Source organism: Danio rerio, chromosome 7 (genome assembly GCF_049306965.1).
Source record: "Danio rerio strain Tuebingen ecotype United States chromosome 7, GRCz12tu, whole genome shotgun sequence".
NCBI lineage: Eukaryota > Metazoa > Chordata > Actinopteri > Cypriniformes > Danionidae > Danio > Danio rerio.
The window spans coordinates 57,825,431-57,841,595 of record NC_133182.1 but is presented as its reverse complement, the minus strand read 5'-3'; the positions used below and the strand labels follow the sequence as shown (position 1 = coordinate 57,841,595).

General features: G+C 34.3%; 2 protein-coding genes across 51 annotated transcripts in view; one reads left to right on the top strand and one right to left on the bottom strand.

Annotated features, from left to right (window-relative positions):
- Window positions 1–16,092, bottom strand: part of myo9aa (myosin IXAa) — a 253,527-nt gene extending 237,435 nt beyond the window's left edge. For 49 of the 50 annotated variants that reach the window (XM_073905946.1, XM_073905954.1, XM_073905968.1 and 46 more), the window contains exon 1: window positions 15,762–16,054. The gene's annotated coding sequence lies outside the window, so the exon portion shown is untranslated. Of the gene's footprint in view, window positions 1–15,761 lie in introns of all 50 variants that reach the window. The other variant, NM_001423815.1, reaches the window with a different exon arrangement.
- Window positions 1–16,165, top strand: part of adamts7 (a disintegrin-like and metallopeptidase (reprolysin type) with thrombospondin type 1 motif, 7) — a 610,954-nt gene that overhangs the window by 483,672 nt on the left and 111,117 nt on the right. The gene's annotated exons all lie outside the window — the stretch shown is intronic.

The following is a 16,165-nucleotide window of genomic DNA, read 5'->3' as shown; positions in this document are numbered from 1 at the left end:
GGCTTTAATGAGTATGCCGCACCTTGTCACTACTTCTTGAACCGACTGAAAGCAGATGCAGTAAACCTCCCTCCCTAGTTGTAATTTGCTCCCACCTTCACCTAAACTGCACAAGCTAATTGCTGATGATAAACAAAGCAAGAATATTTGGTGTTGCTACACTGTACAAAAATAGCTGTTAATTAACAGGTTGAGTATTTAGTGATAAACAGGTGCTTTCTGTTTATTTACGGATATGAATTGCACCATGGGACCTCAAGCTCAGCTTTGTCGACTTTTGATGTTGACAAGTCAACTGTGCAGTCTATCCAAGTGTCTTTTGTTAAGATTTTAGTAGTTTGAAATAATATATATATATATATATATATATATATATATATATATATATATATATATATATATATATATATATATGTATATATATTAAATGTAGAAATAAGTTGAATAGTAAATAAGTAAAATAACAGTTTATTACCAGGTTTTTGTATAGTAATTTACACCTTGACCAAGACAATATATCCTATGTCTTTAGATTGTTTTCCAGTAACATTTAGGATTAATTCCTGTTATTTATTTAGAATAATAACTGTAATTAAATAAAAATAATATTTTTTTTGTCTTAGAATATTTAAAAGAGCTTTAGGTCTAGCAACGCCCCTGTTTGTGCATAAACATTAGATAAGTCTGTGCTGAAGCCAAATCTGGAGCTAATGTAACAAAATAACTTATGATAACAGTCCAAAATTTTGTTGCCCAAAATTATATGTTAGAGAAAAATACATTTCTTAAAATTGTTAAGAGCAAAAATCAACAAAAACTAAAAAAATACATAAAAATGTTAAAATTTAGTAGTTTGTAATCTTTTTTTGCAATATTGTGCTTGAATATAAATGTACTATGTTTTTAAAGATGTTTGGTAACTAAACCTTTGTTTTAATAAAGATATGTAATTAATCGATTTTTTTTAAAATACATATAAATCCGAAACACATCAAAATCAACATCCAATATGTTCAAATTAGCGAGGGTTATTCTGAGCAGCATTCTGTGTCAGTTTCATGTCTTACCAAGTTAACTCGATCGCCTGCTGAGTTGTATTGGAATTACAAGAAGAATAGGAGATGTTTTGTGTCTGGATATATCAGTAACAATGATTATGCACACACCATTTCCCCTTTAGAAATGTCTGTTTCAGGACACACTGCTAGACTGAGCTGAGCTTGGCCCGAGGGCAGCAGCAGACAGGAGGAGGACTCAAGGAGCCCAGCAGAAGGCGTCTGACTAGGCACATTGTCTGCCAGATGAGCAAACACATACCAGATAACAGGACATCACTGATATTAGCAGCCCTCCAAGGAACTAACACACAATCAAATACATTCCCATGTTGATGCTGTTGTTTTTTTTCTATTTGATTCATTACAGTTGTTTATGTCTTCTCGAATAAAGCTAATATTTTAGATAATATGTGATGTGTTGGTTTAAATATCCTAACCATCACTGATTAACGTTTTTTGTCTATTACATACACTTAAAGTCAGTATATAATACATTTTCAATATTATAATAATAATTATTCATTTCTGTTTAACAAAAATAAGACTTAGAAAAGAACATAATAGTTTTAATAACTTTCTAAATCACTGATTTCTTTTATCTTTGCCATGCTGACAGTACATAATATTTTAGTAGATAATTTTCAAAATACCAGTATTCAGCTTAAAGTGACATTTAAAGGCTTATTTAGGCAAGTTATTGTATAAAAGTGGTTTGTTCGGTAGACAATCAAAAAAAAAACCTAAGGGGCTAATAATATTGACATTATTTGCTCTATAAACAAATAAAAACTGCTTTTATTCTAGATTAAATAAAGCAAATCAGACTTTCTCCAGAAGAAAAAAATATTATAGAAAATCCTTGCTCTTTTAAATAACATTTGGGCAATATTTGAAAAAGAAAAAAATACAGGAGGGATAATAATTTTGACTTTAACTGTATCTGTTGGAAAGCACATTGATCAATAAAACTTAACAAATGAATGTTAAAGAATTAGTCTAGTAGACACAATAAGTAGTCTTCTGTTGGTTTGATTTTAAATGTAAAGCAACCCAAATCAAATGTGACAAATGGGTTTTTGGCTAACTCTGAAACCTCTGAAAAACTAATCCTAATGAGTACTGTGAACTTAATCCATTTGAGTAAACGAAGCAATTTGAACACAAAACACAATAAATGAAGAGAACTCAAACCAATTGAGTACTCAAACCCAATAAGTTAAAGCAACTCAAACTGTTTGAGGAAACCGCTACATGCTACAAACCATTTGAGTAAAAAAAAAAAAACTAATCTATATAAGTACTGTGGACTTCATTTAAGTTAAAGTAATTAACTCATTACCATCAACACGGAGTTCAAAACTCTTTTACATTTGCAGTTTTTTTTTGGATTGCTTACACACTAAAATAAAAGTAGTACACTATTAGCAAAACCTTACACACAAGTATCTAAACATCAGCCCATATTTGCACAACTATAAGCACATTGTCAACTTAACACTTGTTGCAAATCTCTACACACATTGATTTGCAAAACACAAAACACACATTACACACTAAAATCTATCATGAAGTCACTTCCTTGCAATACCAAAGCACTGACTGTCAAATTACGGCACCGTCCGACCAATTGGTTCAACACAGTCGTCAGGTGTGCAAACACTTGTTTGATTATTTGTAGACACATCAATCAGGTGTTTAAGCACTGTAAAATGCCAGTTTCAATGAAAACCATCAGGTCTCAATATCAACACTGGCACACACAATAAAAAAAAAAAACTTAAAATATTCAAATGAAGCAAATTTATGGAGTGCCTTAATTTCGAGCACAATTCAAGACTGCGGCATGATTATGCAGAGGTACGTATTCACTTTAGCAGTCTGATCCTGCATACTGTCTCATTATCTTTTACTGTACTATAATACTAGATCTACACTGAACTACACAATTTTGCCTGACACTGTTCTTCAGGTAGTTTTATGAATGGATGGAGAGGAGATCCAGCATGAGTTCATTTACGTAGATGATGATGTGTTCAACCTGACGAGAACACGGAGTAGAAGAAACACTGGCCACAGGGCTATAGTCAATGTCCCAGGGCAATGTGGGGGTAATATACAGTAACACTGTGCAGCCATTACAAAGAATGGGGTCCTCCACTGCCATGACCAAATGGGCCCTAACAACACAGCACATATACTTACATTCTTGGACCAAATGCACAACATAACAGCGGCAAATCAAATCATACGCAATACATTGTTGTCTGGGACAATGTGTCTTTCCAACGTTCTGCTCTGGTTCAGAACTGGTTTCAGCATACTCTCCATTTCTCAACCCCTATGGAAGAGTTTTTCTCGGCATGGTGGTGGAAGGTATATGATCTCTGTCTCCAGGCTGAGGTACCCCTCATCCAAGCCATGGAGGAGGCCTGTGACCAGATGGAGGTAGAAGCAATACAAGATTCTACATTCAAGACACTTCTTTTCAAGGTGTCTTGCTAAGGACAATATTGCAATGTTGATAATTCTCATGCCAGATTCAGCTAGGCGAAGAGACAATGTCTAACTTACTGTTCACTACGTAAAGTGACATGTTACAGTACTTTGAATCTTCATGCCAACGTGTTGGACATGTTGAAGAATAAATGAGTTTCTTCAGTTTGCAGCATTGTTCTTGAGTAGTGTTTGGTGAATTTACTTTATATGTGTACTTTGTTGATGGTAGCCTACTCTAATCATAGGGAAGTAGAAGTGCTGAAAGAGTTTTAGGTTTATCACAGCAGAGTGTAACTCGTGCAAACAGAGTGTAGTAAGTGTGAAAATGTGTGTTTCTTATGGTACAAAAAGTGTGGTTTTTAAACAGAAGTGTATAGTTTTTACAAGAGTGTTTAATTATGCAAAGGATCGGTAGTGTTTTGCTAAATGGGTGTGTGGTTGTGCTAATTGTGTGTACTTTTTTGAAAACACGGGCCCTCTTTTGAAAATCGTGCTTAAGCAATCCAAAAAAACTGTAAATGCATATTTGCTTTGTAATTAATTTGTATAACAAAGAACAACCTGTTTATGCAGTTCATATCTATTTGCATAGTCCTGATTATTAATAGCAACCTGTACAGTATGTTCACATGTACAGTATGTAAATCTCTGATTATAATAATGTGACTTGTATATTATTTTCATAGTACATCTATATCTAAATATTATCTGTACTATAGTTTACTATAATTGCACTTATAACTTATAGCTACATCCTTGCACTTGCTGCAATTGCACTCCTGGATAGACAGCATTTTCTTGCCTTGTAAATGTGTAATAACAATAAAGTTTAACCTAATCTAAATCTAACCTAAATGCATAATATGGCTCAGTTCAGTTTTGTACAGCTCACTTTTGGGGCTTTTCCACTTTTTTTTTAACCTAGCCCCTCAAAATTTTGGGTGAGGCTCCAATAGAGACGTACCGTTATAAAAAACATACGCACACTGCTGCTCTTGATTGCTGTAAGAGAATAGTCACTACCAATGCCATTGGATTTATTAAACCTGATATATTTAGCAGCATCCACAGCTGTATAGTCATTGCATGGCTAAACCATTTTTATACCACTGCAAGAAGAAGACCTGAAATGTCAGCATCATGGTCAGCAGAAGAGGTTCAGACGTTTCTCTGGGTAGCCAAATTCAGATCTGGCAAAAGTATGAGCCAGAATGAAAACAAAGCGCTTTTGTGAGTGCTTTAATGGTCAAATAGGTGTTAGAATATGTTTAGTGATTATTCATATTAACCCTCATTTGTGTAATAAACAAACGAGCTGAGAATCAAAGACACGTGAAAGAGAAAACGTTAAAGTGACAGCACGCAATATTCCTGCTGCCGCCTGTTTTAATGATTATTAATCATTACTGTTTCTTACAGTTAAGATGCTTAAAGCACTGTTTGTTTCATATTTTTATTCTACTGTATTTATTTTCCTTTGCAGGCAGGAAAAAAAAGTGAATTATTAGCGACCCTTTACTCCCCAATTTCTGTTTAATCGAAAGATTTTTTTCAACCCATTTCTAAACAAAATAGTTTTAATAACTCATTTCTAATAACTGATTTATTTTATCTTTGCTATAATGACAGCACTTTACTAGATATTTTTAAGATACAAGCATTCATATTCATCGTGCGATTCAAAGACTTAATTAGGGTAATTAGGCAAGTAATTGTAGTGTCTTCTGCAATCAAAACACATATAGCTTAAGGGGGCTAATAATATTGACCTTGAAATAGGTTTGAAAATATTTAAACCTGCTTTAATTCTAACCCAAATAAAACAAATCAGACTTTCTCCTGAAGAAAAAAAAATATTATAGGAAATGCTGTGAAAAAATCCTGAATCTATTAAACATTATTTGGAAAATATTTATTAAAAAAGAAAAAAATTCACATCAAGCGCTAATAATTTTGACTTCAACTGATGATCATTTTGAAAAATCATGATTACAATTGACCAAAATAATCGTGATTATGAATTTTTCCATAATTGAGCAGCCCCATCGGTGTCATTATTCAAAAATGAACCAATGTGATGCGAATATAAAACAAACTTCACCTCAGTAAAGCAGGCTAGGTGGAATAGCGCTATTTACTGATGTTTTGTTAAATGTATCTGCATGGTCTGCGTGAACAGTAGCACAGATGTACAAATCTACATTTGTTGACAGACAGTTTGTGCTACTTACAATCAGAATTATCGGAATTATCGGCCCGACAACATTTGAACATTTTTTAGTCTTATGCCTTACCCATTGTATAAAAATTCACATAAATACATTTAGATCATTTATTTAATCATTACTATTGGAATGTGAAGAGACTTTCAACCAGCACACCAAAAATGTTTCTGAAGACCTGAACATCTACTGCACCTTTAAAGTTGGGTGAATGGGTAAAATGCACTTAAGAAAAATATTGTTGCTCCAAATTCACGTCAATCATCATAAGACCTATAACTTCCTGTTTCCATTACTGCTTATATACTGCCTATCTGTACAAATGAAAAAAGACAGTCCAAACAAAGGCCTAAAAGCAACAGAATGATTAAATGAGACTCAGTTACACCACTGGTTTGACATGTTGGACTGTGTCCAAAATTCTCATACTTCTACTACACTTATAAAACACATACTTCAATGGCAGTAGAAGAAAAGTTCACATTTTAAAAAATGTAGGAAAAAAGTGGAGCAGTATCAGGATGCTTCATACACAAGACAAAAAACACATTGTCTCACCAAAGACCTATTTGTTAAATTAAAAAATAAATACTCAGACAAAAATAAAGTTTTGATGTTCAATTCACTCACTTTATCATTTGTTGTTGTTGTTCAGGTTACTGGAGGTTTATAATGATTCAGTTGTTGCAACAAAAAACAATGATCACTGAAAGGACAAATGGAATTGTTGTTTTGATCATGACTATTATAAATATGACTAATGACTAAAAGGTGATTTGTCATAATGATGATAATGATGATGTGCAGATAAATATTTGATAATAATCAATAAAACATTCCATTGTCAAAAATAGACTCACTCAGTAAGTGCATTCATTAATTTATGCTATATTAACTCCAGCAGTGCCAAAGGTATATAGGTGTGCTATTTAGGCATAGGCCGATTCGAGATTCTGACAATATGATAACCTTGGAAAAAATATCATGATTTGGCAGTATTGTGATTGGTTACTGCTCTAAAATAGACTCTTTTTAAATGTCTGGGTAAAAAACAAAAACATTTTCCCTCTTTGAACACATTTTTTTTTTTTTTTTTTTGAAAGGTTTATAATATTTTGGAGGAGTAAACATGTCACGCTGAATAATGAAAATTAATCATTGGCTACAGCTTTTTTCAAAAACACTGATTTCTTTAAAATTTAAAACGGCATCTTAGGAGGTCTTTTCTGCTGGAGATACCTTAGGAATGGTTTAGCAGAAAATGTTGGCGATTTTAAAACCTTTACTTTCCAAACCGCAGTATATCTTGAACATGGTTATCATCCCATGCCTAGTGCTTTATTCTTACACCTTCTAGTGTGTGTGTGTTTTCTTTGTGCTAAATGAAACAACATGGACAAGATGGGACTCACGGTGAAAGTTTAGAAAGCCATTATGTGATAAATCTCTCAAGTCCCACAAGAAAAAGCACTCAGTGCAGACAGAAAAACTGCAGCTGGAATCTAGTTGCATCACGGCTGGTTAGAAAACAGTTTTATGGATCTTTGAAGGCCTTTTTTACTTCTTTTTGATGTTTGTTTAAATAATCAACTTTTATCATATTACATTGTGAGTCTCTCTTTCTGTTTGTAAAACTTCACTCAAAAATTATTTCTGCTGCTTGTTCAAACTAGGGCTGTACAATATATCGTTTCAGCATTGATATTGCAATGTGTGTGTCTGCAATAGTCACATCACACAATATGCAATGCTGAGTTGGGATTATAGTTGGTCAACAAAATTGAGAATACATGAGTTGTGGAGTTCTTGCAATGCAAAGTATAACTATAACAGAGTGAAACTTCATCATTTACATGCATTTTAAAGGTATTTCAAGAATTTAAAGCATTTGGGCACAAAAATGTAGTGTAGGACAAAAAACATTTGTAGTTTCAATAGAATAATTTTACAGAATTATTAATACAATAAAGACTATACAGTGTTATTTTACATTTCATCATTCAGTTTCTGTACAGTTTCTCTGCGGATACCATAAGGCACTGTTTTTTTTACTTTTTTTTCTTTGCTCTGTTGAAATTATTCTTGCTTGCAATCTGTTTATCCTTTTATACAAGATTCACACACTTAGAAAATCAGCCCAATCAATCTAAATTCAAAAAAATTTTCCATATAGATCTATTCCAGCCATCTGAGGAAATTGTTTTCATATCAATATATATATATATATATATATATATATATATATATATATATATATATATATATATATATATATATATATATATATATATATATATATATATATATATATATATATATAGCAGAAAAACAAAATATTGCAATGTCCAATTTTTCCAATATCATGCAGCCCTATAAACTAATTTAAAATAAGCTGAATCAACAATTAATATTGTGCAGCCCTATAGTTTATAATTCTGGAGACTTTTGGGAGGAACAACTTAATTATTTTAGGTTCAATCAACTTAAAGTTGTAAAGAATATATATCAAGTTTACTTAATTTGTGTTGTGACAACATGAAGGAATTGTGTGGAAGTTGATGAAACCCAACATTTTTTACAGTGCGTGTTCTAATATCTGCAGAAAAAACCAAAGCATATGAGTAAATAAGATGCACTAAATGTTGCAGTGACTTAAAAAAACAAGATTGGCATTTACTTTGTTTTTCTTCACAGCGCTCTGAATTGCTGTACAAACTGGTCTTGCAGAGTGCTCATGTTAAGATGGTATTCAAGATCTGAAACAAGATAAGTCACTGATAAACGTTTCTTACAGTAAGTCAGTAGTTTCTGACATTTTTTCCTGCAGAAAGAGGCCTTACAGTCAAACACTGAAGGGGAGATATTGCACAGAGCTGGTGAAGACTTAGCACTTAACACAAACAGACCATGTGCGGCCTTTTCCCACAATAAGAAGGTAAAGTAGCCCCACTTTTCCTGTACAATCTTGTACTGAAGTAAAATGGCCCAGTTTTAGTGTGGTGCCCTCTTTCCTTGGGCCCCTGCACTGCAAAAATAAGTGGCTTGTCAACACCTGTTTTGCTGCTGCACATTTATCAAGAGGAGACAGGTACCTACTTACCTACTTAAGATAGCTAAATTTTACATCCAAAACTATTTCAAAGCATCACTACTGATATTGCTCATACTTTCGGCAACAAGATCTGAAGTGCTGCAAACATCAATAAATGCCGTAAAGTCCTTTTTACTTTGTCAAATTACTGTACATGAGATTTTCACCTCAAATGACAATAAAATGAGTGAGCAAATCTCCTATATCCACAACTAAAAGGACATAATTAAAACAAAAATATCTCTTTTCTTAATAAAAAGGAAGGAATTTCTTAAGTTACATTATAAGAACATTGTAAGAATTCTTAAGAAGAACATTCTTTAGAACAGTAAGGTTCTTTTACAAGAACAATCACCTTCCTCTATTTATTAAGAAGATTACTTTCAAGAATTTCAGTTCTCAAGTTTTGAAAGAAAGAAAGAAAGAAAGAAAGAATAAAAAAATAAAGAAAAAGAAAGAAAGAAAGAAAGAAAGAAAAAAAAGAATAAAAAAAGAAAGAAAAAGAAAGAAAGAAAGAAAGAAAGAAAGAAAGAAAGAATAAAAAAAAGAAAGAAAAAGAAAGAAAGAAAGAAAGAAAGAAAGAAAGAAAGAAAGAAAGAAAGAAAGAAAGAAAGAAAGAAAGAAAGAAAGAAAGACTCCTAAATATTCTCTCCGATGTTAGTTCAGGGTGTGTGATTACAGTACTTTGGGCTGTATACCAGGTTGGCGACAATGCTTTTCCACTACAGAGTCACAATTGCATTCATTACTGTCAACACTACTACACCACTATTTTTGCCTCAAATTTAGGTCAGATCACCTGTTCTTTCATTGCGTTATAAACTGAAAGACAGCGTGTTTACAAATATATCATAATTGCATTTTTAATGGCTGCTTTGAGGAAATTGTTAAGGAATAAACACAGGCAGGGCGACACGGCGACTCAGTGGTTAGCACTGTCGCCTCAAAGAAAGAAGGTTGCTGGTTCAAGTCATGGCTGGGTCAGTTGGCATTTGTGTGGCGTTTGCATGTTCTCACGAACATGTGGGTTTCTTCCTGGTGCTCTGGTTTCCCCAACAATCCAAAGACATGCGCTGTAGGTGAACTGAATAAACTAAATTGGCTGTGGTGTATGTGCGTGAAGGAGTGTGTATGGGTGTTTCCCAGTACTGGGTTGCAGCTGGAAGGGCATTTGCTGTGTAAAACATGCTGGATAAGTTGGCGGTTCCGCTGTGACGACCCCAAATAAATAAAGAGATTAAAGAAAAAGAATGATGAATGAATGATTTGAAATATGAAAAGTGATGACTTAAAAAGTGATGACTTAAATTAAACAGCTATGGTTACGGATTACTACTTTATGTTTACTAATAATGTTTTATTAAGTATTTAGACCATATAGAATTGACTTGAGTGCATGCAGGGACAAAAAAAATGTCTCAGGTATCCATGTTCCCATTCGTGTTCCAATGATAAATGAAGGTTTTTTATTAAATAAGATGAGGCCGAGTAACTGATGATGGAAGGTCCTATTTGATTGAACTTTCCCACTACATGTCACAATCTATAAGAAAGAATTATCATAGCTTATTAAAGTTTAATAAATAACATCCTCAGTAAATCATTTTGCTGGAGGTTTATAGAGGCTTAATAGTCATTTTAAATGGACGTTCTGGAATAAGACAACACAGAGAACTGAACAACGTCCAAATCCACACCAAATATTTGTTTGTATTGGACAAACATAACACCAGGCTTTGAATATCAGATCATCTCTAAAATCAAGCTCCAAGAAAAATTACAGGCTGTACGACATATAAATCCAAGATGATTTATTTCCCTGATGATAATTTAGGACTGGCACATATTGTGGTCAATTTGGCTCTGTGGAATTCCAATAGGCGTTTTGCAAAGTCAAAATGCATAAAGTAAGCAAAATAAGACTGCAATTGCATGCATATCTTTATATGAAAATTGACTTGGCCGTAAGTGGACAACGTAAGCTGTCAACACACATTAGCCTGTATCTGAAATACTGAAGGCTTTCAGACAAATGGCAAAAGTAATAATCACTGGTGTTTTTAGTTATTTACAGCCCAGGAATATGACCCATACCCCATACTCCCTTTCAGCTGTCTGTCTGCATTCAGCTGTCAGTGATCTGCGATTCAGCTAAATTACTTACTGTCTGAAGTACTGCTGACATACTCTACTGATAAACATTTAAGAGATAAACACTATATATATATATATATATATATATATATATATATATATATATATATATATATATATATATATATATATATATATATATATATATATATACACACACACACACATTTGCTAGTTTATAACAAATGTACATAAATACACTGTAAAAAATCTCTTGCTTACTTAAATTTTTAAGTTCAACCAATTTAACTTCACAAGTCATTTTAACTTTCATCAATTAACCTGACTTTTAAAAAAAATTGTTTAACTTAAAATATAATAAATAAGTTGAAACCCGATTAACTTACTAAATTAAGCTAGTAATGTGAGTTGTCATGACTTTTTATTATGTAATTATTTACAGTTCAGTATTCATGTAGCATCAGTGCAGTAAATATAAACAGCCAAATCCAATTTAAAGTACAGTCAACTTGATGGCCGTGAGTTTCACTGCTTCCTATGGCAGTTTCCGCTTATTGTTGTGGTACAGAAATGCTTCAGATTTCTCCTACATCCTAGGTTCATCATACAGAGTCTCCTGTGATCAGTCATACTCCAGAAGTCATAGAGTTCATAAGGCCCAATGATTTCTAAAGTGTGAACTGAATCTCAGAATACAATGAACAAGGCTGAAACTTTTGTTTTAGTATTTTGATGTTAGGCCTGTCATGTTAATGATTTTTGTTTTGCGATATATTGTCACAGAAAATGTTGCGATAAGCAATATTATTGAGATAATATTATGCTACTTATAATTATATAATAATTATAAGTATATATTATACTGTTGTATTGTAATTATATAATTACAATACAACAGTATTGGGGACAAAGGGACAAAGACTTTCCATTGTTAATTTTATTTAGATTCTGTAAACTGATGTTAAAAAGGTATGAATGTGTTAAAATATGCTAAAAAGATGGCTAGATAGAGTTCTTGAAGGCCAATGATTTCCACAGAATGGGTTGAATTGCAAAATATGAAGAGCGTGAACTGGAAGTGGCTAATACTTTATATTAATATGTCGATGTTAGGCCTGTCAGGTTAATAATTTTTGTTGTGCGATATGTTGTCAGCAATTGTTGCATTAAGTGATATTATTGAGATGATAAGCTCTGGGCTTTTTACTCTATATTGATCTAAGAGCCAATCACACAGGAGAAATGTGCAACAATGGGTATCTAAAAGTGTGTTGATATTAGAGATGTACCAAATTTTCAACCACCAAAATTTTATCGGCCAAAAATATGTTATGCCATTTAATAGACTCTCTAACTTTTGAGGCTTTAGTCATTGTTGGTGTTCTCTTTTAAATCTGGAAGCTTTAACAACTGATATTGAAATATATATATCGTTATCGTTCAATATGAAAAATAATTATCGTGATTGCATTTTTGCCTTTTCGCCCAGCCCTAGTTAAAGATATGTTAAAAAGCTTGATGTTAAAAAGTCTTATTAATCATTCATTCATTTTCTTTTGAGCTTAGTCCCTTTATTAATCTGGGTTCGCTACAGCGGAATGAACTGCCAACTTATCCAGCATATGTTTTACGCAGCGGATGTCCTGCAACCCATCTCTGGGAAACATCAATAAACACCCATTCACACCCAGACACTACTGACAATTTAGCTTACCCAATTCACCTGTACCACATGTCTTTAGACTTGTGGGGGAAACCGGAGCACCCGAAGGAAACCCATGCGAACGCTAGGAGAACATGCACACTCCACACAGAAACGCCAACTTACCCAACCGAGGCTCAAACCAGCGATCTTCATGCTGTCAGGTGACAGCACTACCTACAGCGCTACTGCGTCCAAGTCCTATTATATAAATTAAATTATTTAAATACAAATTATAGAAATGATATCTTGACACGGTGAGAAATGTAATTGTAAAATGGTTTTAAGAACATTTGTGAATTGAGATCATGTCTAGGTATTGCACTATATTTTGATATAGGGATTAGTGACAGACGTAGTTGATGTACTTCCAACTTAAACAGAATATTGAGTAGGGGACAGGGCTTTCTTTTTTGCACATCATTCCCTCATTGCAAACTAACAATGAGAGGGGCGTGGTTAAGAATATAAGAACAACTGCCACTCCAAAGGCGGAAGCATATGGTCAGACTTTGATTAAACTCAAACTTTTTTCTCAGAGGATTAACTTGCATGGATGAATTGTTCACCCTAAGGATAACAATGCGAGCTAGCAAAAAAGCATTATACATTTTGTGGTTCAGTGGGTAGCATGATCACCTCACAGCAAGAAAGTCACTGGTTCAAGCCTCGGCTGGGTCAGTTGACATTTCGTGTGGAGTTTGCATGTTCTCCCCTATAGTCCTGACATGCACTATATTGTCCATAGTGTGTGAGTGTGAATGAGTGTGTATGTATGTATGGTTCCCAGACTAACGTGTAGAATAAACTTCTCAAAGTAAAATAATTGTCTCCCTTGTAAAGTACTTTGATTAGAATAGGAACTGTCAATCTTTATTTAATAATAATAATATAAATAAATGTTTAAATGAACTAAACTGATGATGTTCTAGCCATCATTTCATTTTCAAACTTTTTTTCTAATAATTTATTTTTAATCAGAAATCTAGAAAAATAAAGCATTTTTATTTTAAATGTTTTGAATTAAAATGGATTTGATGGAGGGTGGGATGGAGTTGAGGCAGTACAGTCCCGAAGTACAGTCACTAAAAAGAGTGTCTGAGTGTTCTCATCCAGAATAACCTTCTCCCTCCAGGCTATATGATGCAACTTCTATTTTTGCACTGTGTTAATATTTAATAAGAAGGAATTTTAAACCTGTGAAGTGATTGTTTTTAACCAAAGGCCTCTATATATGACTCTACAAAAGCGCTGTGTGTGTTTTAAACATGTGTGATGAACATTACAGTATTTTACTGCTGAATGTGTCTGATTTTGTTAGTGTGTGCATTCAGAAAAGCTTTATTTCAAACATTACATGGATCTGATTCGAAAGCATGCAGACAGCTCTCTGACTGAGCACACTGGGAGGCTTTTAGCACATTTCGTATGTTATATACAAAGCCAGTTGTCGGAGTAAAGTCATGTCTTGGCACAATCTCTCAGACCGCCTTAACAGCTGAGCCAGACCCTTCACATTCCTCAGATCACCTGTGCTGCTCTGCTGGGAAAACAACACTCTCACAAACAAACAGTAAACTTTCCTCTGTCGCTCCAAAACACCATAACAACACGAATATGTAATCCTAAAACGTATTTGCACACATGTAAAATATTTGGACTTCTTTTGAAAACAAACCATGTCGTGTTGTTGCTGCTGCTGCTGTTGATTTAAAAGCACAAGCACTCCCCAGGTGAAACAAAAGTATTTGTTTCCAATTCAAATGATCAACGTCAGCTATATTATATGTAGTAAAGACAAAAATCCCTCTGTGACTGTCAAATGCATTGAGGTGCAGTTGGTTTATATTCACACGTTTGGACATTCTCCTTAATAATATAATTTCAGAAAAGTGCTAATTCTATATAGTCATATCATAGTAGCAGCCAATGACTATCAAAGGACAACATTGTTCACAGTCAAATGAATAGTGCTAATGTTGTTTTGAAGTCATACTTGCATGTGACTTCAGACCAAATATATGTACCAAATATAGACCATTTCAATCTGGTCATGTCATTGGCCCTTAACTGTAACAATGGGCAATTTAAACATAACTTAATGTCAAAACGGCTATCATAAAATTATTTATCAAGATGTGGCTCTTTTTTGGATTGTCGTAAGCTATAGAAACTAAAGATGTAAAACAGGAAATTCTTTGGGACCATTGTTTTTGTTTACATCCCTCAAAATGGTTTATAAAGAACCATGGTAAACAATACAGGGAGCATGTCAAAAGTTGTCACTGAACGAATGTGCACATATAAAACCAACTTAACCTCAATGTCAAATGTTGCTAACGTGATGAACATTTCTGGCTACTCTGAGAACACCTAAAAGTGAACTTCACACATCCACTATTCAAATCACTGCAACATCAGATGAATAAAGGTCAAACAAACTGACTAAGACAAATTTATAAAACAAAAAAGCAGCAGTATCATTTGTTAACAGTAGCAACTTTGTATACTAGTCCACCAAATAAATGCAATGGCATCGATACACCCTTAAGTCCACAAATACTACTAGGACCACTGATTGTCCAAAAATAGACCAGTGAATGAAAGGGAAATGAAACATTGTGACAGGGTCCGGATGACTGTGCAGATTTGCCCCGTGATTACTGCAGTGCTGGGGTGAAGTAAGTCTTCAATAATACATGCACCATCATCATCATCATCATCCTCGTTGTCTCCACCCAGGACATCTGTCACACTTCAAAAGGGGTTTACTCAGCGGCTCTATAATGTCAGCTCAAAGTTATTCTAACATAAGTACACTCATATCACCCTTCGCCGGTTACCCTGGTGTCTACTGACACTGAAGCAAGAGAAATATCACAATTTGGTGATGCACGTATGCCACGAGTTAGCGCGCAAACGTCCCGACAAGCAGACATAAAGCAAGGGATGAAACTCTGATGTCTCGCTCGCTCCCACTGCTGCTGGGGAACTTCGATTCAACAGCGGGTCGGGTTAATGGGAACGATAAGTTCGCCGACAGCATAAGTGCAAAAACAACACAGAATAAACCTCACCTCTATGAGCTCAGTGTAAAAATCCAGTGTGCTGCGCTTCTCCTTTAAGGACAGATCAAATCCAGCGCAGCTCTAATATCCCAGAAAGGTCTCTCTCAGATTGTCCTTTGCAACTTTCCCGTGTCCAAACATGCGTGCCGTTGTGCCATTTTGATTAAAAGAAAACTACAGGCTTTTTCCCCATTGAAAATTCCTAACAGTGCGCCGTTTCTTTTCTCGTGGGAGTCGCTCGCTGAAACTCCTTTCTGTTTTTTCTGCTTAATCAGTGCTGCTTCTCATCAGCGTTCAAGCGCGCGCTGCGCGTACTCGCTGCGGCTCTTGGACTCGGCGGATGGGCGGGGTCAGCTGCGGCGATGGGCGGTGGCTGCCTTTCACAGAACAAATACGTAACTAGACGCGTCACG